General features: G+C 47.9%; 1 pseudogene; it reads left to right on the plus strand.

Annotated features, from left to right (window-relative positions):
* Nucleotides 1–27,873, plus strand: part of LOC119399781 (fatty acid synthase-like) — a 66,231-nt pseudogene that overhangs the window by 20,041 nt on the left and 18,317 nt on the right.

Here is a 27,873-nt window from a genome sequence, read left to right on the forward strand (position 1 = left end):
ACGCTTTAGCCAGGCCCCGGAAAGTCTCAAGTTCCAGCGATCGCCGCAGAGGGCGAAAAAATCAACCGCGGCGAGTTCCATCGATATGCGCGGAGAGTGGAGCTACTGACTCCTCTTTTAGCGGTCGGATAAGTTAGTTCGCATTTTCCGTGTTAGGGGCGCTCAACGCGGCCGAAAATTTTATTTCAGAATGTATCAGAAGATTGTTAAAAGCTCAGTTACCGTGCCATTTTTCATGCAGCTACTAGGGACCAGTTTTTGTGTTACTTCTAGAGTTAATACAAGGGCTTGATTGTTTGAGGACAAGTATTGAGATTACACTGACGCTCGAAAAGCAGCAGCCCATTGGCATCGATTGCGCTTTGGTCGGTTATTTCAAATTGTACCGCGGTCGTTTTCTTTGATCGGCGTTACGCAGCTCCGTTTTAAATTAGTTTTGATATAGCAATGTGAGTTCGTGCGCCAAACATGCCGCTGCCACAAAGCGAACGTCTCTAAAGCCTGTGAATCACGTCAGCTGCGGCGCTTCACCGGCTGCCAGCGTGAAAATTCAATGCCAGCAAAGAGCTCGGAGACTACCTACGAAAACGGAATAACCATGCACCATGGGGGTGTGCGCACCGGTGAGTGAAAATGCACTGCTTTGAATTTGAACATAGCTTTTTTTTTCTTTGCATGCGCTAGGGTTTTTGTCATTTCAAAAGGTTTTACGACTCGTCCAGCTGATCGGATGCACCGCTTGTGGATTCCAATTACATTTTCTAAGATTACTTACTTCGTTCTCACTTTTGCAAAAAATATCTTTACTGCTAAACTTTGTAACGCAGATCACAGCATAAGTTTTACCTATTTCTGCACAAATTAGTCTTCTGAGATAAATGCTCATAAGTCCAATGCATGGTAGAGCCAAGTGAACTTATAGTATGTATATGCATTTATACATTTTCGTAAGTTTACAATCATACATATTACATTTGCACATACCATGAGTTTATAGAGTTGTGCAATTAACTAGCTTAGTATCCTCTAATTGAGGCTTGGTCAGACACGGTCCACTGAAGGTCACCACTAAAACAAATTCACAAACAAAGCAATGTTATGTGCACACTATTTTTCTCATGCAGTGCTCTCATATACATTCTTCTCAGACACGAATCGCAAATCCACTCACGCTTCTACCATAGTAATCATTATTTTTTCCTCTTCCAACCCAACCACAGCCTCCAAAAAACTGCTCATATCAGCACATGCTCGGATGCTTTATCTCTGAACCTACCTCAAGTCAGCAGAGTATGTTCCACTACTGAAAGTAAATTCGTGGTCCAAAATCTTCACAAGGTATGGTTGTGGACACTTTACTTATTGAATCAATTTGTCTTTCATCATTTCTTTCTTGCTTTTTCTCATGACTCAACTTTTTTTCTTCTCAGAAAACTGGACAAAAGAGAGATCATTGGTTTCCAAGCTACCCACACCAAGTCGTAAGAAGCTCAAGAGTCGCCTATGCACCACCAACGTTTACCAGGCAGACAAATGCAAGCCTTATACTGAAAAGCAGTGATAGTGTACGGTACGTTGAAGCAGTACAAAATTGGGTCCACAAATTATTGCTTCTTGCTTCATGAATTACTCAGTTTAGAAAAAATGTGCTGGCTTCAAATTTCTTGGATAGTGCATGTGATGGGCTGGGGTGCACATACTGTACTTTAATCTACGTGTGAAATTTTGCATAGAGTATCACATGTAACTTGGTAGCAAGTGGGCCAGTAGTAGTGCATATTTAGCAGCACTTGTTTTTCCCAGTGAATATAGTTTGCTACAATTGTGAAGGCAAAGCAATGGCAGGGAAAGCTACAGTAGTGCTGAAACAAAGAGTTATGTGTACCGATTCCTTGTAGGGAGGGACATTGTGAAGGTTCTAAAATAGGAAACTGTGTGCGAAGACCCGTGCCTTCATTAAACGAGACATTTCGTGTAGTGGTCACCTGGAGAATAGTTTCCGGGTCGCTACTCTGGAATAAATAATGTTTGATGATGGGAATAGGAGAATAGAAGCATGTGCATAAGGACATTTTGGCCAGTGTTCTATGAAACAGGCTGTTGAATTTGTAAAGCATTTGAAAATTTAGTCTTTAGTTTTATTCAATGAACTTCGCCAATACATTAATGGGATGATATGTAAACGGACACATCCAGAAAAGAGGGTACAGCACCGTTGCATTTGTGCAAGCAATTTATTCTGTATGTGAAGTGGAACCACAGACAAGTAGCAAATATTTGTTCTAGATAACAGACCGGACACATGACACGGAGTTTTTAAAAGTATGTTTATTTTTAACAGAAAAATAAATGAGTGCACTCAATAGATATAATCAGAGTTCAATAGAGTTGGCCAGTGTTTGTGCATGTTAAAGATTTGAATGTGTAATAACTGCTATTTCTTTGATATTGGCGTGAGCTATATATCCAAAAAAGGCTAGTTTTGTGTTCATGCTTGTGATGCGCTGCAGGTAGACACGGACCAGAAAAACGAGAACAACACAAGGTGATGCGCAACACCTTGTGTTGTTCTCGTTTTTTCTGGTCCGAGTCTACCTGCAACGCAACACAAGCATGAAGACGCGCCAACTAGCCCCTATTGCCGCCTTATTAGTTTTGTGTGACACCCGTGTTAAGAGTGAGGCAGACAGTTAGGAGGTAGTGAAGAATGAAAATGTAAATTCAGCTTCTGCAATCGTCCATCGTTTAAGCAGTGTCTTTCACGACTATGCACCATTGGCACCAGAAAAAATGGACTCATTTATTTATTTTTCAGTGCAAAACATAGCAATTAAACAAAGAAGCTAATTATACACATTTGACAGAAAGGATTACTCACTGCCTATTTTTCCAACATTGCTATTATGACTTCCAGCACTTCCTAGCTGTCTAGTATACTACTGTTCCAAATGTCTCTATTGTGCGTGCACACATCATGTGCAGTCTATTGTCGGTGCTGTCCACTGGTACATCATTATTTTTTAATTATAAATGAGTGCTTTCAGGAACACGCGCAGGTATCCGCTATCACATACGTCAGTTGATAAACAGTGGGCGAGCAAGGGTAGCTCACTTCTCGAAACTTGTCTTCCGTGACAACCTTCACAGGAATGTTGACTTGCTGAAATGTTGGATTCAGGCTAAGGCTTTCCTTATTCGCCAACAGTTACTAAACTGAAGTGTTTGTCACTGCAACCTCTTTTGCAACATGAACCAAGTTTCCTTTTCAACGTGATACCGTAAATGGTGTTTTCCCAGAACACACGAGCTTAGCTGAACTGAAAGTTGAGCTAAATGCTCGGAATTCATCGTAAAAAGATCGGCGCGCAGGCACGAACACAAGGATATTGAGCACAATAACGAGAACACGTTATGTACAGGAATAGCTAGCACAACAGTGTGGTTTCACTTTTTTTTTTTTTTTTTTCAGCGCCGAGTGGCTCTCGCCAATGTGTTGTCAAAATAATACGTCGGGCTGAGGCTAATCTTACTGGCACTGCATCTTTCGCGAGCTCTGATGCTGTTTGTTTATTACCGCTCAAATCGTCAAACGCGCATGTGTAGTGAGAAAATCGTCTGACTCTTCGTTCTACGTACTATAAGAGGTATGCTGAACGAGCCAAGAGGCAGAGTTGCTCAGTTTCAGCTGGCAATTTTATTAAGCAGATGGATATTTCTGTTTCTTGTATGTATTGTTCAACTCTGTAACTGACAGTGCTGCTTGTTTACATGTATACTGCTACATTCACGATTGCCAATAAACAATGTAAGCTTACTTGCTTGGCGTGTTTTTTGCCAGTTGAGGCCTTTCGGTCACCTGGCGACGTAACGGAAATGTTTGTAGTAACGATAGGCTGCCGCGCGCGCGAATACAACCCCCGGACAGCAGTGAATAAACGCCCAGAACAAGCGGGCGCGCACCGCGACCACCCGCACCCGCCAGCAATGCGGCAGCCATATTGCCCCAACGCAATGATGATGATAGTGTTCGCAGCGCCATCTCTTGGTCGGATACTTTAGTTCACAACGCCACCGCTACCCTTATTTCCGTTGCACTGTCAAAGGTACAGTTTCCCTTCTGTAAATGGTAGTATAAGTGTTCTGTGCTTTAGCTATGACCTGCGATATCGAGCATAATCTCGGAGTAAGCGCTAGTAAGTGTCGATTGTGAAGCATTACTTCTTTTCAAATCTCACAGACGGCGGCACTGCCCCGCTCCACCCGCCGCAAAAGAGAATGTGTGAAAGATATAAGGCGCGTTCGCGCCGTGTCTAGCATCTCACGTGTTAGCTTTGTCCACACGAAAATTGCGAAGACACGATGAAATTTCTCTAGTTGGGAACGATGCAGTCGAACCAATCTGTTTAGACGAGTAAAGAAAGGAGGTCTGGGACTGCCACATCTTTTCATTCGGCAAATCATAAACAGGTTCTTCTTTTTCCGTAATGTGAGTGACCCTTTCCTGCGCACGGTGTGCCAATTGAGGCTCATCAGGGCTCTACCTGAATATGTAGTCGGTACAGATCACATGAATGGCGCAGTCTGCGGGTATCTCAAGGAGGTGATTCTAAGTATTCGCTTTTTGTCTGTTAGATTTTCTAATGAGTATCTGTTCTCAGTGTCACGTAAAAAGCTGTACAAAGATGTGTGTGATGCAATTTTACCCGTCCCTCTGTACAGAGCCATGCACAGTCGAGGCCAAGGGCAGGACGTGCTAAAAAGGGTTAAAAGAATGCAAGTGGCGCCTTCCACGAAGTCCTTCTTCTTTAAGCTTCACACAGGCACATTGCATGTCAAGGTATTCCTTGAGGAGCGTGGTTTTTTCTTACCTTGGGGCTCAGACTGCCTTGTCTGTAATAAGCCAGAAACTATTGACCATGTTTTCTTACATTGCTGGGAGGGCGTGTACTTTTGGGATGTACTACAGAGGACAATCAAGAAGGAATTCCCGTTAGATCAATACGGTATCAGGTTTCTCCCAATAGATAATGAGAATGGATTGCCGTTAGACTTAATAATGTTAACCGGCCTCCACTGTCTATGGCGGGCGCGTATGGCAGGATTTCACCGCGATCCAGATGCAAGGCCCGCAAGAATGTACTTTCGTGAGTGTATGTCGAAATTTGTTGAATTGCAGAAAACGCAGGAGATTGTACCTGAGTGGTTATCGAGAGTGGAACCCTTGACAGTGCTCAAGGAATTTTAAAATTGATGTCTGTCCAGTAGGACGGACAACATTTGATGTTATTTATTCTATGTGTTTGTGATGTGGTTTATGTCTGGAAGCAGGCAATAAAGCAAAAAAAAAAAAACGTGTTAGCTTTGTCGGTAGGGCGTCGGGCGCTTGCCGTCGCGGCCGCAACGTCGTGGGTTCGATTCCCAGCGGGGTATCTTTTTCTTGGTTTTTTTTTTCTTTCTCACCCGTTGGCGTCCATTTTATCAACGTCATATCCGTGACGGATGTACTTGGTGGAACTCGGCATAAAACACTTTCGTGTTAAAAGAAGCTTGGAGGACGCTCGAACTTCGCATTCAAGAATAAAACGCGATAGCGTAGTTGGGCCCAGTGCGCATCGCCTTCAACCGTGCGACAAGTAAAGGGACGTTATTGCGCGTAACATTGTCCGTTCCAAACTATCCTATAATGTTTACTGCAAGTGCATTTGTGAAGTGCGAACTACTCTACAATTCTTCCTTTTGCAAATTGGCGCAATACCCGCTACGCGTCTGTAAGGAGCCACGCGCACCTACACAGTTGCAAATTTTGTAATGGTGGTGAGGCTTAAACCACCCAGTCGTTGCACAATTCACATGTTTTGACGTCGGGTGGGATTCTACGATTCTGACACATAATATTACCTGCATTTAGGAGATTCCTCCCACTGCATGACATTCTTATAGCGTTTTTTTAACTAAGCAGTAACAAGCACTGCGTTGACTCCGAGGTAGAACAACTGCTTGCCACGCAGAAGGCCTGGCTTCGGCTCTCATTCGGACCGAACATTTTCTTTACGATAATGGCAGCCGAAGCCCCGATGTTGCATTCCAAGAAATGTTTACTTCCCATTTTTACTCCCGGAAAGCCAGGGACCAAAGGCAAGCCATTTTGAGAAGCACGTCATCATTTAATTTTCATTTTTTTATGCATTGTGGAGCGTGTTGTCTTTTGGACTAGACCAACAGGACTGGAGGTGCCGTGATGACACTTTGCCCCCCCCCCCCCCGATGTGGAACCCTGCGCACGCCTATGCGCATTACCAACACATACGAACACACAAATTACACACGTACGTTCGGTTTGAGCAGAGGCGAACGTACAGCCTCGGCACGCAGGGCTTCTTTTTCTAGCGGAAGCGACAGATTTGCGGTCGAGAGCAGCAAACAAGAGATTCAGCTGTAAAGCACCGATCGCGTGATCAGCCATCGTGCCCAGTCATAGAGAGCAGCTGTCGTTGCTGTCATGTAAGTGCAAAACGCTCGCAACAACAGGCACGCGAGCAATTTTATTTCATCCAGTGCCTACGCACTTCGGTAATTGTTTCTTATTTCCGAAACACATTTGACGGTACACGTTCCTCTAATAACCCGATGTGCTTGACGAGGCTGCTTTTTTGAAATACAGCTGCAGCTGCAGCCTCGATTAAATGGTTCGCTGTCGGTTCCATTCACAGAGATGCCGCTATGGGAACACATGTGTGGAAGATCGATGCATTAGCGAACCAGGGAAAAGGGGGGGGGGGGTGCTTTTACGTAAGAGTCCACTAAGTGGGCTGTCAATTTGTGCACGTGCTTATTGGATTGAGCTGGAGAGCTGACGGATAGGCATCAACCGCAATCATCGGCCCTGAGGCTCTATACAATTGGCGCGCGTTGTAATGTCTAGTCTACCTTGGTCGCTCTCAGAGAACATCCTGGCCGTTCTCAACCGTATTTCTCGCACAACAGTTACAATAAACTCTTTACGTCCCCATCACGTTGCTAACACTAACGCTGCTAGCTGCTAAAATAGCTATATACCGCTGTATTACTTCTCTTATTACTACTACTACTACTACTACTTTTGCTATTACTGCTGCTACTACTACTACTGCTACTGCTGCTGCTGCTGCTACTACTACTACTACTACTACTAATAATAATAATAATAATAATAATAATAATAATAATAATAATAATAATAATAATAATAATAATAATAATAATAATAATAACATTAATGATAATACTGCTGCTGCTATCACTAGAACTGCTAGCTGCAGCAATACCCACATGCTACGATAAACTGCTACTACTACTATTGCTGCTGCTGTTACTTCTGCATCTGCAAGCTCTACAGCCACTGGTATTGATACTACTACACGACTTTTTTGTTATGCTTGCATGTACTAAAACAACTGCTGCTACAACTACTACCGCTATACTATACATATACTATCAATTCTATTAATGCTTCTGCTATCACTACACGAGTTAGTTTTCCTGCCTCTCCTTTGCCTTTTTGTCTTTCACGCACACAACTACGTGTACTACAATACACGTCGTAGCTGCTGCTGCTATTGCACTTGCAACTATAACACAAAATACTGCTATTGCGGGTGCTACTACTACTACTGCTACTACTACTACTACTACTACTACTACTACTACTACTACTACTACTACTACTACTACTACTACTACTACTACTACTACTACTGCTACTACCACACTGCTACCACTGTGCTACTGTTACCGCTGCTGCTACTGCGATTTCTACCTCTGCTACTAATTCTACGCGTACCACTACTGCACTACTATCATGATTGCCACTACTAACACAGTCCTTACTATTGCTGTCATTAATACGACGACCGCATCTGCTGTTCCTGCTGCTGCTGCTACTATTACGATTGTTATCACTGCTACAAGAAGTGTCACTGCTACTTCCTGATGCTAGTACGTGACTGCTTGTAGCATACACTTTAACTTGCTGATGCAGCTACTACAATATTCATTTTTTATTTATACAAGCACCTCACGAGTTCCACGCGGGTTCACTGAGTGAGGGCGGTACATCTTGTTTTACAGAGAGCAGTCACAGCAAAAGAAAAGTGAAAAAATAAATAAATATCATGCTTGTACATACGCAAAGTCTTGGTTGCACAAAATTGAAACCCGAAATGAAAACATTGCAGAATGCAAACGGTATTACACAGGCATAAAACACGACTAAGAACTTTTGTTTGAGTGAAAGCTAAAAAGTAGACGTGAATTAAGCGTTACACAATGATTATGACAACCTATGCGGAATAAAAATCAGAAGGAGCGGCTGTACATAGATGAGGTACACAGTTCTAGTCTTTAACAGACAGCGTTGAACCCAGCTTCCTAAAGATCTCGGTATCTTGGACGTTCGCGATGTTCTCCGGAAGATTGTTCCAGAATAGAATGGCACGAGGTAATGGAGATAAATTGAAGGAGTTAATGTGACCGCAGATACGCTGGAAACTCAGGTTATTCTGCAAACGACGGGAACATCGATGAGGTCTGAGAAGCGGCAACGAACTACACAAATATAACTGCTACTATTATGACTCGACTGCAGGCTTGACGTGGGAAGAAGCAAAGGATCGCTGCCGGGACGGCGTCATCCCCGCGTGCCACAACGCCGAAGACTCGGTGACCGTGTCCGGTCCAGCCGAGGCCGTGGCCAAGCTGGTCGCCGAGCTGAAGGCCGACAACGTGTTCGCCCGAGAAGTAGACAGCCTGGGTGTGGCCTTCCACAGCCCTCAAATGCAGGCTATCGCACCTTCACTCCAGCAGGCCCTGTCCAAGGTATGGTGTGTATGACCTCCCCTTACTGCGATGCTCTTGATTTGGAGCCAGTGGCCAGCTAGAGGCCTCAAAAATGGCATGTGGGCATCGACAACAAAAAACTCCAACCTTTACTGCGCTAAGCCCGAGCATCAACTGAGTGTCCTGGCCCATGGCGCTCTTGCCAACGCACGCGAGCCGTGTGCCACGGGCCATGGCTGGTGCGGATAGTAGCAGCGCTTCCCCACAACCCCCACCTTAACGTTCTAGGAATTCCGTGTGGCACACCTACCGTTTGTTTTTATTATCATAATCTTCTTCTGTGTCCGCTGGAAGAAGACCTTTTCCTGAAATACGCAATTCTCTATGTCGTTCTCGATTTACTCGTGCCGTCGTTTTGTGCTGTCCGCAACTATGCCCCCCTTAGACTACGTGTTCCTTCAGCTTTGTTCGGCACTCTCCTGTCAACACTGCGAGGGCACATGAAGATGTATATTGTCGCAGTGCAACGCGAAGAAAAGACAACAACACCTTGCGACAGCGAAACAGCCTGTTCAAATCAGTTGAACAGAAGAACGTCTTCGTCGTCTTCCTCTCTCCCAAAACCTCCTGTCGCAGTAGCCGTAGTCTGTTAAACCTCCTCATGGCCATTGTCGTTTTTGTGTGCAGACGTGTCACTTGCCTCTCCTTAAAAACAGCATCGCCCCAATGCTAAACCAGAACTGCCATTTAATGGAAACGCACAGCCGCTCGCTCACATACGGCTACATGCATACTACACGCACAAGTTCAGGCCGGTGCTGGCGACGCCTCGTGCAGTACGGACTGTCGGGGGCGACCTCGTAGGTGAAGTCGCTCAGCTGTCGCGATACTCGATATGGTCCGAAGTATCGCCTTCACAGTTTCTCGCACAGTCAACGTTTCTGTATGGGCGTCCCAACCCCCACTTTGTCGGTGGTTTCGTAGGTTACTGTATTGCGGTGGGCGTTACAGCGGCTTGAGTCGCATTGTTGTTGCTGAGGAATCCGCGAGCGTTCGTACTGCCTAGCTTCCTCCGCGCATTGAGTTAGAACGTTGGCGTCCGTGTCAGTGTCGTCCCATTCGTGTAGTAACAAAGCAGCCAACATTGTCCGTACACCCCGTTCATGAACGAGGCTGAATACAGTCATACCAGTCGTTTCTTGTTTAGCTGCATTGTATGCGAACCTGATATAAGGCATGATTTTGTCCCAATTTTTATGTTCGACATCTACGTGCATTAAAAGCATGTTTTCAGTCGTTTTGTTTAGGCGCTCTGCTTCTCCGCTCGTTTGCGGGATGTAGGCGGTAGTCTTACGATGAGTCGTTCCACTTAAGATCAAGAGATGGTCTAAAAGATCTTCCGTGAATGCGATTCCATGGTCTGTTATCACGACTGTTGGTGCACCATGTCTGAGCACAACATTTTCTATGAAAAATATCGCGACCTCCACTGCTCTGCTTCTTTGGATAGCGTTTGTTTCGGCGAACCGGGTCAGATAATGTGTTGCGACAATAATTCAGCGGTTCCCTGCAGTAGAGGCAGGAAGTGGACCCAAAATATCTATTCTGGTAAATGGTCAAACGGTGTTCGTGGGAACTGAAGAGTTGGAGCAGGCCGGCTGGCTTCGTCGGAGGCGCGACTTGCGTCGCTGGCAGTTGAGGCAAGTATGAACATGGTGCTCCAGGGTTGTAATGAGTCTTGGCCATTAGTATTTATGCTTATAATGCTAAACGTTCTCGCTCGCATCAGAACGTGGGTGTTTGACGGTAGGATAAGCGCCTATTCCTGCATTCCATGAGGGATCAAGCATGGTGAAGCGTCGTTTCGGGAGGCTGAAGGGAAGCGAAAAAAGAGAGCGGAAATTGGAGAGGCCACAGAAACAGCATGTTGTGGAGCTCTAATCAATCTCACCATGTGATCACCCTCCATCACCATGTGACTAAGTTGACCCACCTAACCCCTCCACTAGCGCGGAGTAGCGGTCGAGAGGCATCGCACTTAGGGGATCTTTTCTGTCCCTCTGGCAGTGAAGTTATTTAAGGCGAAAGCCTTAGATGCCTTGTAAAACGCTAAAAGCAACCGTCGGCCGCGGCAGCGTCAACACGAACAATTCAAAAAGTAATGCCATCAGAGATTGCGAACTAATACGTCATTAAGACGTCGCAGATTTCCATAATGTGCAACGGCACTGAGACGTCATAATGACTTCGCTATCATCACACGCAATCATAGCATAGTCATAGGTGGGCGCATCCCGGAGGGAGTGCAAACCAGGTGAGATGCAGAATGCTTGCTAGGACCCCGATCCTGGAGGCAGTGCAAAACAACGTTAGGTGCAGAGAGGTTACGGGGTGGGGGTAGGATCAGTAAATCAACTGAGAAGAAAAAGAACAAGACGAAGATGGTTTTTGCCGTCCAGTTGTCTTAGGCGAATGCTTATGGCACCCTGTGCGTTTATCTCTTTCTCTCTCTCTCTACGTTGTCCATTATGTTCATGCCTACTTATATCTCCAGTCGACGACCTGTATTCCCCAGGCATCAGCGGTGGTCCTCTTCAAAACCATCCACAATATCTTTCATCGTCCACTCCTTCATTACCCTACTCTGTGGCTTTGAGCCGCTCTCCCTTATGGGCAACGTGCGGAAGTTAGTGCCGCCTTCATTTTCCTGTCAGTAACCACTCCCCGTTCTCCCCCATCTATCATCCAGGTGGTGTCCCAGTCTAAGCCCCGAACCGAGCGCTGGGTGAGTTCATCGGTGCCCGAGAGCCGCTGGGGCGAGCCCATCGCCAAGCGCTGCTCGGCCGAGTACCACGTGAACAACCTGCTCTCTCCCGTACTCTTCTGCGAGGCCCTCCGGCACGTTCCCAGCAACGCCATCGTGGTCGAGATCGCGCCGCACTGTCTTCTGCAGGTAAGATACATGCATTATTTTGCTCGCTACGCCCTAGGCTTGTTTCTTCACATTGCCACGGCATTTATATGCCTTTAGGTTCCGCGTGAAATCTATTAATTCTGCCTGCATTCCCTGAAACCGCGCATGATATTGTAGCGGGGTTGCAGCTATGGGGAGGTGTGCGAAGAGGAGGCAGACGACGTGTCGGTGTTCTGAAGATACACAACCGCCATCTTGACATGCAAATTTCAGTAGACTCTTTAAGAACCACGCGGAAAGCATAAGAAATATGTTCAGGTTTATTTGAAGACCACGTGGAACCTTTCTGTAGAAAGTTGGTCTGATCGTTCAGTCAGTGCTTTTAAACATGGGGGCGCAGTGTCTTTCGGCTGACGCCCAACAAAGAAATTAGTGCAGACAGTTCGAGCAAATGTATAAGGATTTCCTGGAATAGCAGGACACCAGAAATGTAGGCGAAAAGGGGGGGGGGTAATCAGAAACACTTAATTACATTGCCTCCGAAACGAAATAACCACAAGATAGCTAGCGTGCATGAACTAACCAAGCTGTACCGCATGTTTTGCAGTGCGCCTTTACCGTATCATTTAAAGCTACTTGTATGTCTGTAACGGCCGCTGTCCCACTCCCTTTTGCGTCTTTTTTTTTCTCTCCAATGTTTAAACGTTTTTTTCTTTGCGTTCGCCAGTGACTAGGTAGCGGTAGTATCGTCTTGGAGCTCCAACCTTTGCCTGGTAAGTTGAGGTTCCGTACTGTTCTGGACGGGTGAATATCATTGCTTTCCATTGCGGTGTATTGGGTCTACATTATGCGTTAACTTGCCTGCCAATGTTACAAGCGTTTCTTGAAGAAGACAAGTCCGCTTGTCGAAATGTTCTCTCCAACGACACCCCGTGTTTCAAGGGTCTTTCATTGCTTCAATACCTGAATTTCTATCTGATTTAGATTTACTTAATACATTATACTATTTTAGCTACTAAATTATTAAGAAAGCCTTTATTATTGTTCGATTTGTAAATTTCCCTGTGATCAGACAGTTATGCCACTGCAACATTGCGATACACGTCCTCTCAAAATAAGACAACACCAAATCGCTTCGTTCTTTTTTCTTTTTGAAGAGCGGCGCGGAGGGGGGAGGAGTGGTGGAACCATCGCACATACGTTTTACATGTGACATGTATTTTCATACCGCAGGCCATTCTCCGGCGTGCCCTGGGCACGGGAGCTAGCTGCCTGGGCCTCATGAAGAAGAACGTGGACAACGCGACCTTCTTCCTCAGCTCGCTGGGTAAGCTACACACCCTGGGAGTCCAGCTGGACTTGGCTCCGTTGTACCCACCGGTGCCGTGGCCACTGCCGCGTGGTACACCAAACATCGGCCACCTGGTCAGCTGGGACCACTCGCAGCAGTGGAACGTCGTCACTTGGAGCGACTTCCCAACAATGGCGCAGGTGAGATTAGGTCACTAATTTATTAATACTTTTTTTCTGGGCGAGTTGGTTCATTGTAGATTAAGGGAGTAACAGCGCGAACACACACACCCACAAGAGAGACGACACGGACACACAAGCGCTTATCGCGCTGTCGCCTCTCTTGTGGGTGTGTGTTCGCGCTGTTACTCGCTTAATGTAGAGATTAGGCCACCCTCTTGAAAAAGTAACGGCGGCCACATCATCAAATCATGCAACGGCGGCGCTTTGAACTAAAGAGGGCGTAGCAGCCCACTGTGCCAATCGGATTCAACAAGAGAGATAAAATTAGGGATAGTAAGTGAGGTCAATCGCGATTGAGACACCCTGTTTGCTACCCTACACCACATGGAGGCAGAAGGTGAATGGAGATGACATTATAGGGCTCCTTTCACAACCCCTATGCGAGTTAGGGGGCCCTGCCTTTATAATTGATGTACACATCTCCCTGTGAGTAATAAAACAATTTAATTGAAGAAGAGCATCGAGACGAGGAGTATAAAATATAATCAAAGAAAACAGGAAACCTGAGCATCGGGAGTGCTACAGCCTGCAAAATTGGTCACTTCCGCGCAACAAGTTTAATAACGCCTCTATAAGTTTCTGGTGCGGCGACAGTTCGAATCCGAATTGAAAGGGTGGCGAATTCGACAATATGTCTAGCGACGTTCGTGGTAGCACAACTTTGAAAGAAGTTGAATGTGCGGCAATGCGCACTACAGCCACCACTGCCCGAAGAATTCGCCGCGCGACTCGCTGTCTTCGGTGAGGCACCAACATAAATATTACTGTTGTTACAAAGCAGATACGAAGGTCCTGGGCCAGCTGTCTCCAAACGAGTTTTCCTGCTTCTTGGACCCCCCCCCCTCTCACTTCGGAGAACGGATTAGACACCTACACCTGCTGTCTTTTCCCTGAACTGAGCGCTTCGGCGGGAAGCTGGCAGCTACGCGCGGGTCTCCTCTGTGGAACACGTGTTTCGAACGAGCTTGTTTTGGTGATAGCTGGTGCCTTTGTTCGTAAAGGGATTTTCAGTTCCCCGAAGTGACATTGCCCCCCTTTCTTCCTAACTGGTCGGACGTAGAGAGTGAGAGTGCAGTGGTCCCTGGCATTTGCATCCTGGGGGCGGTGACCTATGTGTCGAAGAGACGGACCCTCCAAAGGCATGCATGTTTGTGATTGGACGTTTGCTAGTTATGCAGCTTCAAAGGCATGCACGTTTGTGATTGGACATTTCCAATTAAGCAGTTTCCCTATCTTGGGAATGAAGCGTATTTAAGGAGCAGCAGAGCGTCTGCTCGGGACGGATCGATCGGACTAGATGTCGTTCTGACGATCCTGTCCTCTATGATGTAAATAAACGTCTGTTAAGTTTTCCTCAACGCCGGTGTCTCTGCCTCGGCTTCCTACTGTTCTGGACGTCCCTGGGCCTGCGGTGCGACTCCCGCCCCTCAGCTCCACGCTACCCCCTGGGTCCGCATCGGACAACTACGCCTCTCGTAACAACAGTCGACAGCGGTGGAATGGATCGAAATACCCGGTCGTAACACTGTGCAGCGCCGCACCAACTTGGTAACAGCGACTTATAAGGCGATTTACTAGCGCTTCTTCCCCCACGTGTCATGTAGTTCATGTCAGCTGAACGCGTGCCTGTTAAAGTACCTGAACTACAACTCTCAAGGTGGGCAACGTCATTGACACAAGCAACCAGAGATACTTGTTTGTATACTTGACACTTTCTCGCTGGTGAAGCTTCTAAACAAGTACTTTATGGGACGTTTGCCAATTTAACAACTTAAGACAAATGCAAATGCGATTGGGGCGGATTTTGATACTTACTCACCAGTTTCAACATGTGCGCCGTCAAACACGTAGTGAGATCACTTGTTGCTCTCAATACTTCTTTTAGCAAAACTCCTCTTATACATGGAATGCCGACTCAGCGAGTGGATGTTGCAAACTACAATACGTACCGTGAAGTAGTTTGCTGAGATATCTCCGACGCGCGATATTGAAAAAAATTTGCAGTGGCTTAGCTCGGCTATGCCGGGATATACGTAGCGTTAGCTAAGCTGGGCGCGCGCCGGCGACAATGCCTTTGCCGCGGCTATGACGTCACTTCTCTAGAATGCGCAGACCGGCGAGGCGCGCGCGGCGGCGGAGGCTCCGGTCAACACCCTCTAAAACTTATTCAGGCCTCTTCACATCGTCCTTTCCCCGCGTGCTACGTCACACCAAGTTGGTTGGTTGGTTGGTTGAAAAACGTTATTGGGGGGGGGGGGGGTTGCTGCAAGGCGCGCGTCATCGCGCAGCGGGCGACTCCCACGTCGGGACCGCCAGGCCAAGCCTGCCGGCCGCTCCGCGGGCCTGCTGGACGGCCCAGAGCTGGTCAGCCAGGAGGGAGCTGCGGAGGGCCGCCTCCCACCTGGCCGACGAAGTATCGGGGTTAGTGTGCGTTGCCTTGCACTCCCAGAGCATATGAGCTAGCGTGGCTGCGTCTCCATATGCGGGGCAAGCGTCACTGGGGAATACCTCGGGATAAATGGCGTGTAGGAAGTTCGGATTAGGGTACGTCTCCGTCTACAGTAGTCTGAGCGTAAGGGCCTGAGGCCTATTAAGTTTCAGATACCAAGTGTCCGACAGAAACAACCGGAAAAACGTCTGGTTTCACTGTAGTCTGGCTGCACGTGTGTGCTCGGCGTGCTTTCCCAGGCAAGTCAGTGCGTGTTGGCCAAGCTGCTGCACAATTTTTGTTCTTCGTGCCATGTATTCTCGCTCAATTCGGTGTTCTTCGTGTCCGTGTGAGCGTTCATTTTTCGGCGTACACGTGTTAATGCACGATGTGACGTTTGGCGAGAATCGCATAGCATCGCAACGACTGCAAGTTCGTGCAACTTGGGCCGGTGTTGTGTTTCTGGGTGTCGCGGTAAGTATGACAATAGGCCAAAAGTGCGCGTGTATTCATTCCCAAGTGATGACGCGCACAAAAAAGCGTGGCTTCGAGCTTTCCCACGGAAGGATATCACGCGAACAGTGCATTCCAAGGTAAGAAATTGTAACATTGCCTTATCGGGCGTGCGAATCTTCGTTCTTATCTGCAACAGCTGTAATTGTCGAAAGGGAATACCCTTTTCGTACATAATGAGAATACTTCAACACAACAATGAAGAAGCGTGCATTTCTCGTGAATATTCATTGAGCAGTGGGGTGCATTTGTAAATGAACAGTGTTAAGAAGGATATCCTTCTCACAGTATAGGTGAAATAACTTCTGTTTTGCTCTTACTGCCATAAACTACGCCTGGTTTGGTCTCCGTGTTCTGTTTTCTGCATATTGATGTGTGCAACCATCCTGGAGCCGATGCCAAGCGTGTTATGTAGCAAGTTACTGCGATAATAAAAATGGCATTCTCATGATGCGATGCAAGAAATAAAACATAAGTATTCAAAAACAATATTGTAATTACCTTTCATTGCAGATGTAGAAACCCTCCTCCGAAGGTGGTTTTATTTTTCCTTTTCTTATTTCTTTATTTTTTTAAATGAAGAAAAGTAGGCCCAGTACTTGCCCGGCCCATGCATCTCAAACTTCATAGTGTCGCGTTGAAAAAAAAAGCTACGTTTGATTGCTACGCTACGCGTATCACTGTGGCGTTTTTTTTTCTTTCTTTTTGTGAACGAGTTGCCCGAGAAAGCTTCTCAAAGACATGACATAGTATTTTGTACCGATCACAGACTGTTACAACACCAGGAGAAGCGAGCGCGACGCTCCGGAATACCGGAACGCAGCGCCCGCGCGGACACATGGGGTGACGTCCCGCAACCATTGGAAAGGCCTTAGGAATGTAGGGGGTGTTGCTCCGGTGCGCCAGCTGTGGGCCGTGTGATGTCACTGCTCCTCGCGCATGCGCAACACGGCTCTCAAGCTGCCACGCGAAATTGCTCCGCCTCGGCCAGTGTAGGTAACGCTACAAAATGCTGTACAACTCATTTTGTAGATCCAAAGTAGCGTGTTCGACTGCGGTTTTTGTATGGCGAAAACTCTTGTTCAGTGTCATGCAGTTTGATGACCCGGGCTAAGATCTCCTACGTCGGGACGCCGAGGCCTAACCTAGTCGCCGCTTCGCAGGCCTGCTGGACGGCCCAGATTTGGTCGACGAGCTCCGAGCTGTGCAGGGCATCGGCCTGTCTCGCCGACATATCATCGGGATTAATGTCTTTAGCATTTGCTTCACATTCTCAAAGCATGTGTGTGAGCGTAATAGGTTCTATACGTCAGACATTGCAGGCGCTCTCGTGATAGATCTCATGGTAGAATCTACGATACGCTAGCGGGTTTGGATAAGCGTCAGTCTGTAGCCGCCGCCAGGTGGTTGCTTGGGCTCTGCACAACTCGCTGTTAGGTGGAGTGAAACTACGTACGGCCAGATAGAGAGCCCTAGTAACGCCATTGTAGCCCGTTAGCCTGTCCTTGTCTGCGTCCACCGCTAGGACCCTTCCGTAGCGGTCAGTTATGTTGCGTGCAGCGGAGTGTGCCGTCTCCTTGAGGTTAGTAAGTTTGAGACAGACTACGCCCATGTTGGCGGGGGCCCAGATTTCGGTTATTCGTGTTTGAGTTGTGCTTCCGAGCTTGAGTTGTGCTTTGGAGAATACGGAAAGAAGCTACATAAAAATGCTTAGCACTTCCATCAATTCTAAGGTTTATTCTCACGAGCCATGACTCCCGAAAGGCACTGCAGTGTTTGCCATCAACATAGTCTCTAGAGCTATCGCGACTGCGCGGGTATTTGTCTTATTCTTCAACGGGTCACGGAGACCGCGCAGAAGTACGCCTGCTGTATTACAAGTGCCCGATATGGGCAACTCAAGATACCAGCAGTCGCAGACGAACAAAAACTTTGGGTGCGTTGGTTAGGATTAATTGCAACAGGTTACGGGTAGGTGACGACTTACAATAAATTCATTCATCAGAGAGGCACCTGTGCCATATTCACAAAGTGAAGTAACTCTGTGTGAAAAGCGCTAAGCATGCGCATAGTGTGTGTATACAATTCTCTTTAATAAGCGTTATCATTGTGAAGCATTATAGTCTTTATCGTCATACTTTTGTCTGTTATCGGGCTACGATAGTGCCATAAGGTTATGCTCTTCTGTTAGTTTTCAAGGACTGAATTCTGTGAATGAAAAGCAGTTGAAGTTTAGCGCTCGTCATACGCGACTCTTATCCGTCTTCTTCATTCTCGCTGCCCGTTGCAATGAGCCGTAGACAAGCAGCTCACTATCGAATGGGCGCCACAGGTTTCGGAGGAGGTCGTCGAAGTCGACATGGAGTCCAACGAGGGCGATGCCTACATATCCGGTCACCAGCTTGATGGCCGAGTGCTATTCCCCGCGACGGGCTACATGGTGCTCGCATGGAAGTCACTGACCAAGCGCTGCGGCAAGCCGTTCGACCAAGTGCCCGTGGTCTTCGAGGACGTCACTCTGCACAGGGCCACCATCATACCAAAGAGTGGTAGGTCTAGCGTATAAGCGCTCCTGTAGGAGAAGGGCCTGACAATAGGCACCCTCCGCTGGAGGTACTATCGGAGGTCTCTATGACAGCAGGCGTGCGCGAGCTTTTCCATTGGGGGAAGCGGCGGGGGACGGGGGTGTTGGCAGAAGAGTTGAGATAGGGGCCAGTTGGTTCAGGATACTTGAAGAAAGCCAGCAAAAGAACAAGACACGAGAAAGAGGCAGACGCAAATACCGCTGGAGCGGTGTTTGCGTCTGCTTCTTTCTCGTGTCCCGTTCTTTTACTGGCTTTCTTCAAGTGTTCGCAGAGTTCAACGCTGCTCCCCGCGCCTGTTTGTCAAGTCCGAAAGAAAACGAGCTGCGCGAGAATGTCAGCGCAGCGATAACGTTCTCCTCACAATGGCCTTTACGTGAGGGTAAAGGTGCGGACCAGAACAGTTCCTGGAATTCAATATTAGTGGTGTTCGGCCGCCATTATCGTCAATCACCTGCGTAGCCATAACCCTGCACGTATGACAATGGCCGGAAAGTCCCACCGAGTATATTTATGGGGCAGATATTGCGCCCCCTTAGATGGTTAGGCGGTGAGACCACCCCCCTCCTACTCTCACGCGCACGCCTATGCCTACGACTGGGCGCCAGAATGCAAATCCTAGGTGGTAGAGTTTGAATCACTTGTCTGTAGGGTGGTCGAGAGCCGTCCGCAGCTGTTACCTCGCGTCATCTACAAGCTTCCGTTCCTACTTGCAATATGAAATACGGACTTAGCATGCAGTACGACTACGATTAGTTTCTCTATGGCCTTTGTCTCTTCCTAATTCTGCAAAAAAAAAGGCGAATGAAGCAGCCACTGGCCCCTCTGTACAAGTGTCATTCAGACTGTACAGTGGTTACGGCGCTCGGCCGCTGACCCGAATGGCGGGGGTTCGATCCCAGAGACGGCGGTCGCATTACGATGGAGGCGAATGCTGGAGACCCGTGTATTTAGATCTAGGTGTACGTTAAAAAAAACCCCGGTGGTCGAAGTCTCCGGTGTCCCCTTCACTACGGCATGCTTCATAACCATGCCATGGGTGTGGCTCGTAAAACACCATCGATTACTTTTAGAACACATAGCCTAGCAAGCGAAAAAGTCGAAATAGGGCAGGCACGACAAACTCTCACCGCAACATCGATTTTCTGATCACTAGGAAAGCGTCCGTAAGCTAAAAGAGTCGAAGTACGCATGCGCTGCATGCCATAAACGATGTAGCTTTGATTTTGTCATAATATCTGTGGTTTTACGTGACAAAACCAGGATATGGTTTGAGGCATGCCGTAGTGGAGGGCTTCGGAACTTTGGACCATCTGGTGCTATTTAAGGTGCACTGACAACGCACGGTAAACGGTCCTGTAGCATTTCGCCTGCATCGAAAAGCAACCGCTGTGGCTGGAATCGAACCAGAGACCTTCGGGTCAGCAGGCTAGCACCATAACCACTGTACCACAGCGCCAGACCTCTCTTTGAGGTGTACGCCACCGTGGACAAGGAAATCGCTCGTTTCTATTTTGTCGTATGAAAAGCGATAACCACACCAAGACGCAGACAACAAACAGAACACAGGGTGCTACCAGCAGGGATCAAGAACCACACAAACGGAAACGATTATTTTTGTTATCTGTGTCCTGGTGCGTTTACCGTTTCCAATACGTCACAGTTCCAACTAGCTCGGGCCCAGACCATTGTTCAACTTGGTGCTGCAGGCTGCGTGAAGTTCCTGGTGAACATCATGCGCGCCTCCGGCGAGTTCGAGGTGTGCGAAGCAGGCACTGTGGCCGCGAGTGGCCGCATCCGCATGGCCGAAAAAGGCGAGAAGCTTCTGGAAAAGGAACCCCCTGGAACGCCTGCTGAGACTGTCACCTACGAACTAGAGACCGAAGACATCTACAAGGAACTCAGGCTCCGGGGCTACGAGTACTCCGGAGGCTTCCGGGGCATCATCAAGGCAGACCTCAACAGTAAGTCTTTCGCCTGCAGTTGTGTCGCTCACGAGTAACGTGCTGCGTTGCGCGCAGTCCGGAAAGTGCATGCGAGCTGCAACTGATGCAACTTTGCGTGAACGTAGCTTTGAAATATTTAGGAAAGGCGTGGCTGCAGTACAACCGGAGAAATTGGAAACAGTGCATGTGCTGCAGGCTTCGTGAGCTTTTCACTTGTTCAGTGGTACACTGCAGGGCTGGGCAGAGATACTCGGAAAAGTATGCCGGAATACAGATATCGAAATACATGGACCGGAACCCTAAAATACAGATACTGAGATACATTTCCCTTTAGCGTAACGGGATATTTCAGAGATACTTTTGCAATATGACGAAAAAAGTATTCCGGAATACAGATACTGCAATACAGATACTATAATACTTTTTTAATTCAAAGATGCTCGCACTCCGCAAAGACATTTATAAGTGCAGCATAATGGTGTAAATAAAATTGCAGTGCATTGAAACTTTTAGTTTATTTGTTTATTACACTACCCTCAGCGCCATTCAGACATCACAGATGCGGGGGGGGGGCGGCTTACGATGTACATAATTAGTAATAATGACATAATTACATATATCAATCGCAATAAAAAAGTACTCTATTTCACAGCAACAGTAACAAGCAGGGCTGGGCAGAGATACTCAGAAAAGTATTCCGGAATACAGATATCGAAATACATGAACTGGAAGCCTAAAATACAGATACTGAGATACATTTGCCTTTAACATAACGGGATATTTCGGAGTTACTTTTGCAATAAGACGAAAAAAGTATTCCGGAATACAGTTACAGCGATACAGATACTGGAATACTTTTTTTTATTTCAAGGATGCTCATACTACGCAAAGACACTTATTAGTGCAGCATAATGTTGTAATTAAAGTTACAGCGCATCGAAACGTTCAGTTCATTTATTTATTTATTACAGTACCCTCAGCGCCATTAAGACATTGCAGGGGAGGGGGGCGGACAAAGTACATAATTAGTAATAATGACATAATTACAAGTATCAATTGCAATAAAAATACGCTATTTCACAGCAACAGTAACAAGGATTGGACACCGAAATCGACATACTTGACGAACCAACTAAGCTATACTAGAAAAAGCACACTCTAAGCAAATCACTCGAATCACTAATGGATCTCTTCTAGTGCACTAATGAACCTCAGTGAATTGAGAAAAAGCACACATTTATTTTGAAGATCTGCTTTGCTAAGAAGGTTGCTGTGTAGGCTTCTCAAATAGGCTCTCTTCTAACAGCGTCGGTTCAGCCTCAGCACAAGACTCACGAAAAAAAAAAGTGTGTCTACCGCTGAAGGCGAGCACACGTTCGTGTTATAGTGAATAAATACCACCTTCATAGCCGGATCGCCCTGCAGTGTGGCGATATCTCTTCTCGGGTCATCTAGATACCGAAACACTTCCGCCTTCACTTAGGTTGTTCTGACTGTTCAGAATCGGAAGTCGGTCCCCATCTTCAGAATCCTCAGCCGTCTGACCCTGTCGGCTTCGATGAAGCTGTCACCACCACCGACGCTACCAGCACCCATTTTAGAAAGCCGCGACAGGCGAAGTCAGCTCCGGCGGTGGGGGAGCCTGCTACCACAAAGACCGTTTCACGCACGTAATCAATTAGGAACGCACCCTGACATTGGAGAGGTGGCTGAAAGCGCGTCAAAGATAGCCAGTCACTTCCGCCGCGACTACGGGAACTGCTTTTGAAAGTGCCGCCGCTTTGAGAACTGAACGCCCGCGAAGCATTGCAAAGCCTGTTCCAAGGCGATATCCGCGCGGGGGGTCGCGAAGTAATGGCTTGCCACCCGAAAAAAATTAGGCGTGCTGCACTGACCTTGAGAGACAGCGACTTTCGTCGGCAGAGGCCGACAACACTGCCCCCGCGATTCTGCCGTCTGCGTTGTCGCGCGCTTTACCACATGGACCATTCTGTGCTTGAGGGGAAACCATCGCCGCCCTATCTGTCGGCGACCGGCGGCGCGCCTTTGCTTGTCTTGCCACAGAAACAAACAAAAAAAAACCCCCTCATTCCCCCCTTGGAAACACGCCTCAACTCATTTGCGACAAAAAAAACGTAACGAGATGCTCGTGTCCTGCATAGTATCGCGATACAAACGATACATCGTAAATGTATTTCACTACTGAAATACAAATACATTTTTCAAATGTATCTCGATACAGAAATACAGATACTCAAAAAAAGTATCTCTGAAATACTATCGCGATACTCTTGTATCGCGATACTGCCCAGCTCTGGTACACTGTGATGAATCGTCACGGGTTGCAGCACTCTTTTGCATAACGTTAGCTTGCAAGTAGAAACATCAATATTGCCTGGGAAAACTTTCTTGTGGCCCGTTGTTTCGCCTTGAGCCTTCCCCTTACGACCTTTGCAGAACCGTACGGCAAGCTCAAGTGGGAAGACAACTGGGTGACCTTCATCGACACCATGTTGCAGTTCAGCATCCTGGGCCACCCTGTGCGAACCCTCAGACTGCCCGTCAGAATACAATCGTGCCGCGTTGACCCCGAAGTCCACGCTAAGGTCTACGAGAAGGTCGGCGATGTCGGTAATTAAGCCTTGTAAAATCTCCGCATTTATTATGTAATTGTGTCCCTTCAAACAAAAACATAAGGACTACGAGGATGCTAGAAGCCTGCTCTCTCGACTGTGGTTTGGTAATTATTCACGTAATATCTCACGTAAGATGTGCTGCTGTTGATTTTCTCGGCTTTCTCTTTCTCGCCGGTCATTTGTGTATAAAATAAAGCCTCATGCCGTCGGTGTGCTAGTCAAAAAACCAGCGAGCGTAGACGTACAGGAGCTGTGGTGGGACAGTGTTGGTAGCAACTTGATGAGGGCTAGTCTAGTTTATTCATATTTAGAGCAGTATATCAAACAGCGCGAGAACAAGGACACAACAGGAAAGAATACCGCAGGACAAGCGCTTGTCCTGAGGTAGTCGTTCTTTTCGTGTCCTTATTCTTGTCGCGCTACTTCAACCTCTGCTATAGACACACGGTTATCTTTATGACCTTGGAGACGAAGCATGTCAGGCCCTCCCCGCCTTTACTGCCCGATCCCGACAAACATATAACTTCGTAGACAGGCATGTCCATACGCGGTCATTGCGTAGTACAAATGTTTCAGTATCACTGCTGTTACGCATGCACAGCTAAGCCTGTTGGGCACACCTACTTACTGCAATGAAATCAGTTGTAAGTACAGCACCCTACCTACAAATTCTTCTTCGCCATCTTCGAATTTTTTCTGCTTCTCATTAGTAGGAAAAGAACGCTGCCTTTTCTTTCAATCCTATTTTTTCGGCAGGTGCAGTGTCTTTTGTAACACCTACTGTAGTACAGGACCCTAGTGCGCTTGCTAGTAGATCCTTCGCTGAGTATTCACTAAAAGAACACAGTTATATTGGTTTAGCTTGTAACTGGACAACAAATGTTACATTTTGAAACATTTTGTTGTAATGTTACAAGAAAGAAAAGCCTGTCATCCTATGCTCAATAGTCTCCGGCCTATTAATTTCGTCACATCTCTGGTGCCTCTGGATGTTCTCATACCTTTTTTTTTCTTTAACTGTCCCTCCTCAAAGGCATCGACGTCGTCTACAACCCATACCTCAACACGTGCCTCGCCGGCGGCGTTGCCATAACCGGCCTGAAGGCTAGCATCGCCCCGCGGCGTGCCGTACAGCAAACACCTTTCCTCGAAGAGTACCAATTTGTGCCGTACATAGACGATGAGGCTGCTCGCAACCAACGCGAGTCCCATATACGCGAGTACGCCGACGTGTGCTGCGGCATCGCGCGACACGTCCTCGAGTCCTGCGGCATGAACAAGAGCCAAATCAGCGACGTTATGAACGGTTTCCGCGAAGCTTCTGAGCAGGTTCTCAACCAGTACTTGGATAACCCGGGCGGTAACCAAGGCCTCCTCAAGGTGTTGACCGCGATACAGAAGGAGGCCGACAGCTCCATCTCGTCTCTTGTAGCCACGGTCCATTCCGTATTGGCGACCCACAAGGGAGACCTGGAAGGGGACCTTCTTAACACGGTACTTTTCGAAGAGGACCCGCTGCGCCATTTGTTGGACGTCGTGGTCGAGAACACGAGCACAAAGAAGATCCGCGTCCTTGAACTGGCTGGTCAAGGCAGCATGATGCTGGCGCCGTGGGTTACAGACCTGCTCCGGCTGTCCAACATCCTACTCAAGATCGACTACACCGTAGCCCACCCAGCTCCTGACTTGATCGCGGCTGAGCACCTCCCCGAAGGAGCGAAGACAATCAAGTGGGACCCCGCGTCAGCCTCCAAGGACGGGCTTCCCGAGGTCGACCTGCTTGTTCTGCGTGGCATCGCCAGCATATCCGGCAATAGTCTCGAGTCCGAGGTTGAGAAGCTCTACTCCCAATGCAAAGAGAATGGCTTTGTCCTGGTTGCCCAGCGCACTTCCCTCACCCCGGCCGAGATGTTCCTATCGACAGTCGGCAAGGTCCCGCTACGATTCCACGCCAGAAAGGCCCTGGAGGCAGCCTTCTGTGCCCGAGGGTTCCGTCTGGTCGGCCTCAAGTCCAACAACGTGTCCACGCTGCTCCTGCTCCGGAAGACGGGATTCATCGACATCGTCAAGCAGGAGGTGATCACAGTCAAGAACGCCGGCTACGAGTGGGTCGAGCTTCTCAAGACCAAGATAGCCGAGTTCGAGAATAGACCTGCTGGAGAAAACGTCTGGCTCCTCAGCGAGGATGCGAACGTCAGTGGAGTCGTAGGATTAACCAACTGCCTCAGGCAGGAAGGCGGAAGCCACGTCAGGTGTATATTGAATGCGAGCGTCAAGGGATCTAGCAAGGTCAGCGACTTCAGCCCGAGTAACCCGGCGTACAAGGAGATACTGGATAAAGACCTGGTCATGAACGTCTACCGCGGCGGGAAGTGGGGGTCGTATCGGCACATGGTCACGCAGTCTGACGGAGCCCCGAAGACCGTGACGCCGTATGCCTTCCTGAACGTGCAGACCCGAGGCGACCTGTCCAGCCTGCAGTGGTACGAGTCGCCGCTGCGGTACGTGCATCCGTCCGCCACTGCGAATGGTGTCCTGTGCAGCGTGTACTACGCTCCGCTCAACTTCAGAGACATCATGTTGGCCACTGGGAAGCTTCCGCCGGATGCACTTCCTGGTAAGTAGCTATAACATCGTGCTTCAACTACATATTCCGGTACATATATCGTTCTCACTTCAATTTATTGCACCGAGTACGGCTACACGAAACCCCTTTGTTGAAGGAATGTCATACATAGCCGGCTACGAGTAGATAGCGACGCTTTGATGTCGATTACTAACGTGTTATTGTGTAATGGGTCGGTGCATCATTTTTTTTTTCACTGCGACATAGACTAGCCCTCAAGGCATAATATTTTGTGTGCGTGTATGAGCGTTAGACGTGTGCCGTAAGGTCGGTGCTGTGTATGACGTAACGTAGTGTTTTGTAGAGTCTGTTAACATGTATCCAGCGGTAATAGCTGGTCGTGTTACCGTAGCGAAAGCCGGCTTACTAATCGCGTTTTTTTTCGGCAAACGTAATTGATGCACCGGCTTATAGTGTAACCTCCTGCAAGCAGCTGTATCATTTACGTTTGTTAAAAAAGTTACATATATGATTATGCCCTGAACAGTACATCTAACTCCGCCGTAATCGTGCGTACTGGTGGGAAAACCTACAAGGAGGAGGAGGAGGAGGAGGACAGAACTTTTATTGAAACCAATTAAAATGGTTTCTTCGATTGCGGAAGGCGACGACGGTTAGTCGGCCAGTAGCTCCTGCTCATTAGCGGCTGCCTCTGCCCGTCCAGTGATCCAGACCTGCTCGTCTGGGTCGGAGCTGAGCAGTGAGGCTTCCCACTGCTGCATCGTGCAAATTTAAAAGTCCTGCGGGCTACCATGGATACGTATACTGGGACAGCCCTGTGGCAAGTAAAAAAAAGCTGCTCGGCATAGCTTGCATTGAGGTGTAAATGTAGTTGGATAGATGTAAGAGTACAGAATTGGGGTTAGAAAGCGGGCCGTCTGAAGTTGCCTCCACACCTGCTCCTGCCGTTAACATTTTGTGCCTAGGGTTGGGGGAAGGCGGAGGGGAGCGTGACGTCTGGCCAGTCTATAGCGTTGCATCATTTCATGATACGTCACCATACGGTTGCGTGTCGACCACCTAATTTCCTCACAGAATCACTGTATTTCTCGACTTTGCCTTATTGGAAGCTGCTGCAACTCGTAATTATACAACTGAAGCATAAAGTACTAGTTCATAGGATTTTCTGTATTGAAATTAACTTAAAAAGTTTGAGCCTGCTGCCCTCGTTCAAACAGGCAACCTTGCTACCTCCGACTGCGTCCTCGGCCTGGAGTTCTCCGGTCGCGACCCGAAGGGCCGCCGAGTCATGGGATCCGTGGCTTCTCAGGGCATCGCGACGGCAGTGGCCGCTGACCCAGGCTTCCTGTGGGAGGTTCCCGATTCCTGGAGCCTCGAGGAGGCCTCCACAGTTCCGGTTGCCTACTCGACGGCCTACTACGCCCTCGTGGTTCGTGGCAACATGAGGCCCGGCGAGTCCCTGCTCGTCCACTCTGGCAGCGGAGGTGTCGGACAGGCCGCCATCTCGATCGCCCTGTCCATGGGCTGCACGGTCTTCACCACAGTAGGTAGGTGCTGAGTGCAGTGAACTTCAGATGATGTATGTCACTTCCTCTCATTGTGATCCCTAAAGAAATTCAGGAGTCCTTGCCCTGTCCAGAAACTGGGCTCACGCGAAGCCTGGCGTGTGTGTGCCTGGCGTACCACCTTTCTTTCTTTCTTTTCTTTCTTTCTTTCTTTCTTTCTTTCTTTCTTTCTTTCTTTCTTTCTTTCTTTCTTTCTTTCTTCTTCTTTCTTCTTTCTTTTTTCTTTCGCATAATGCTCCTAATTTTTTCCTTCCTAATTGGACCGTCATCCACGTGCTTAGGAGTGCAACACATAACTTGCTACAGGTAACAACGACGGTCACGCGTTCATATTCATGCAACACGATATGTGGTA

This window comes from Rhipicephalus sanguineus, chromosome 7, assembly GCF_013339695.2.
Source record: "Rhipicephalus sanguineus isolate Rsan-2018 chromosome 7, BIME_Rsan_1.4, whole genome shotgun sequence".
NCBI lineage: Eukaryota > Metazoa > Arthropoda > Arachnida > Ixodida > Ixodidae > Rhipicephalus > Rhipicephalus sanguineus.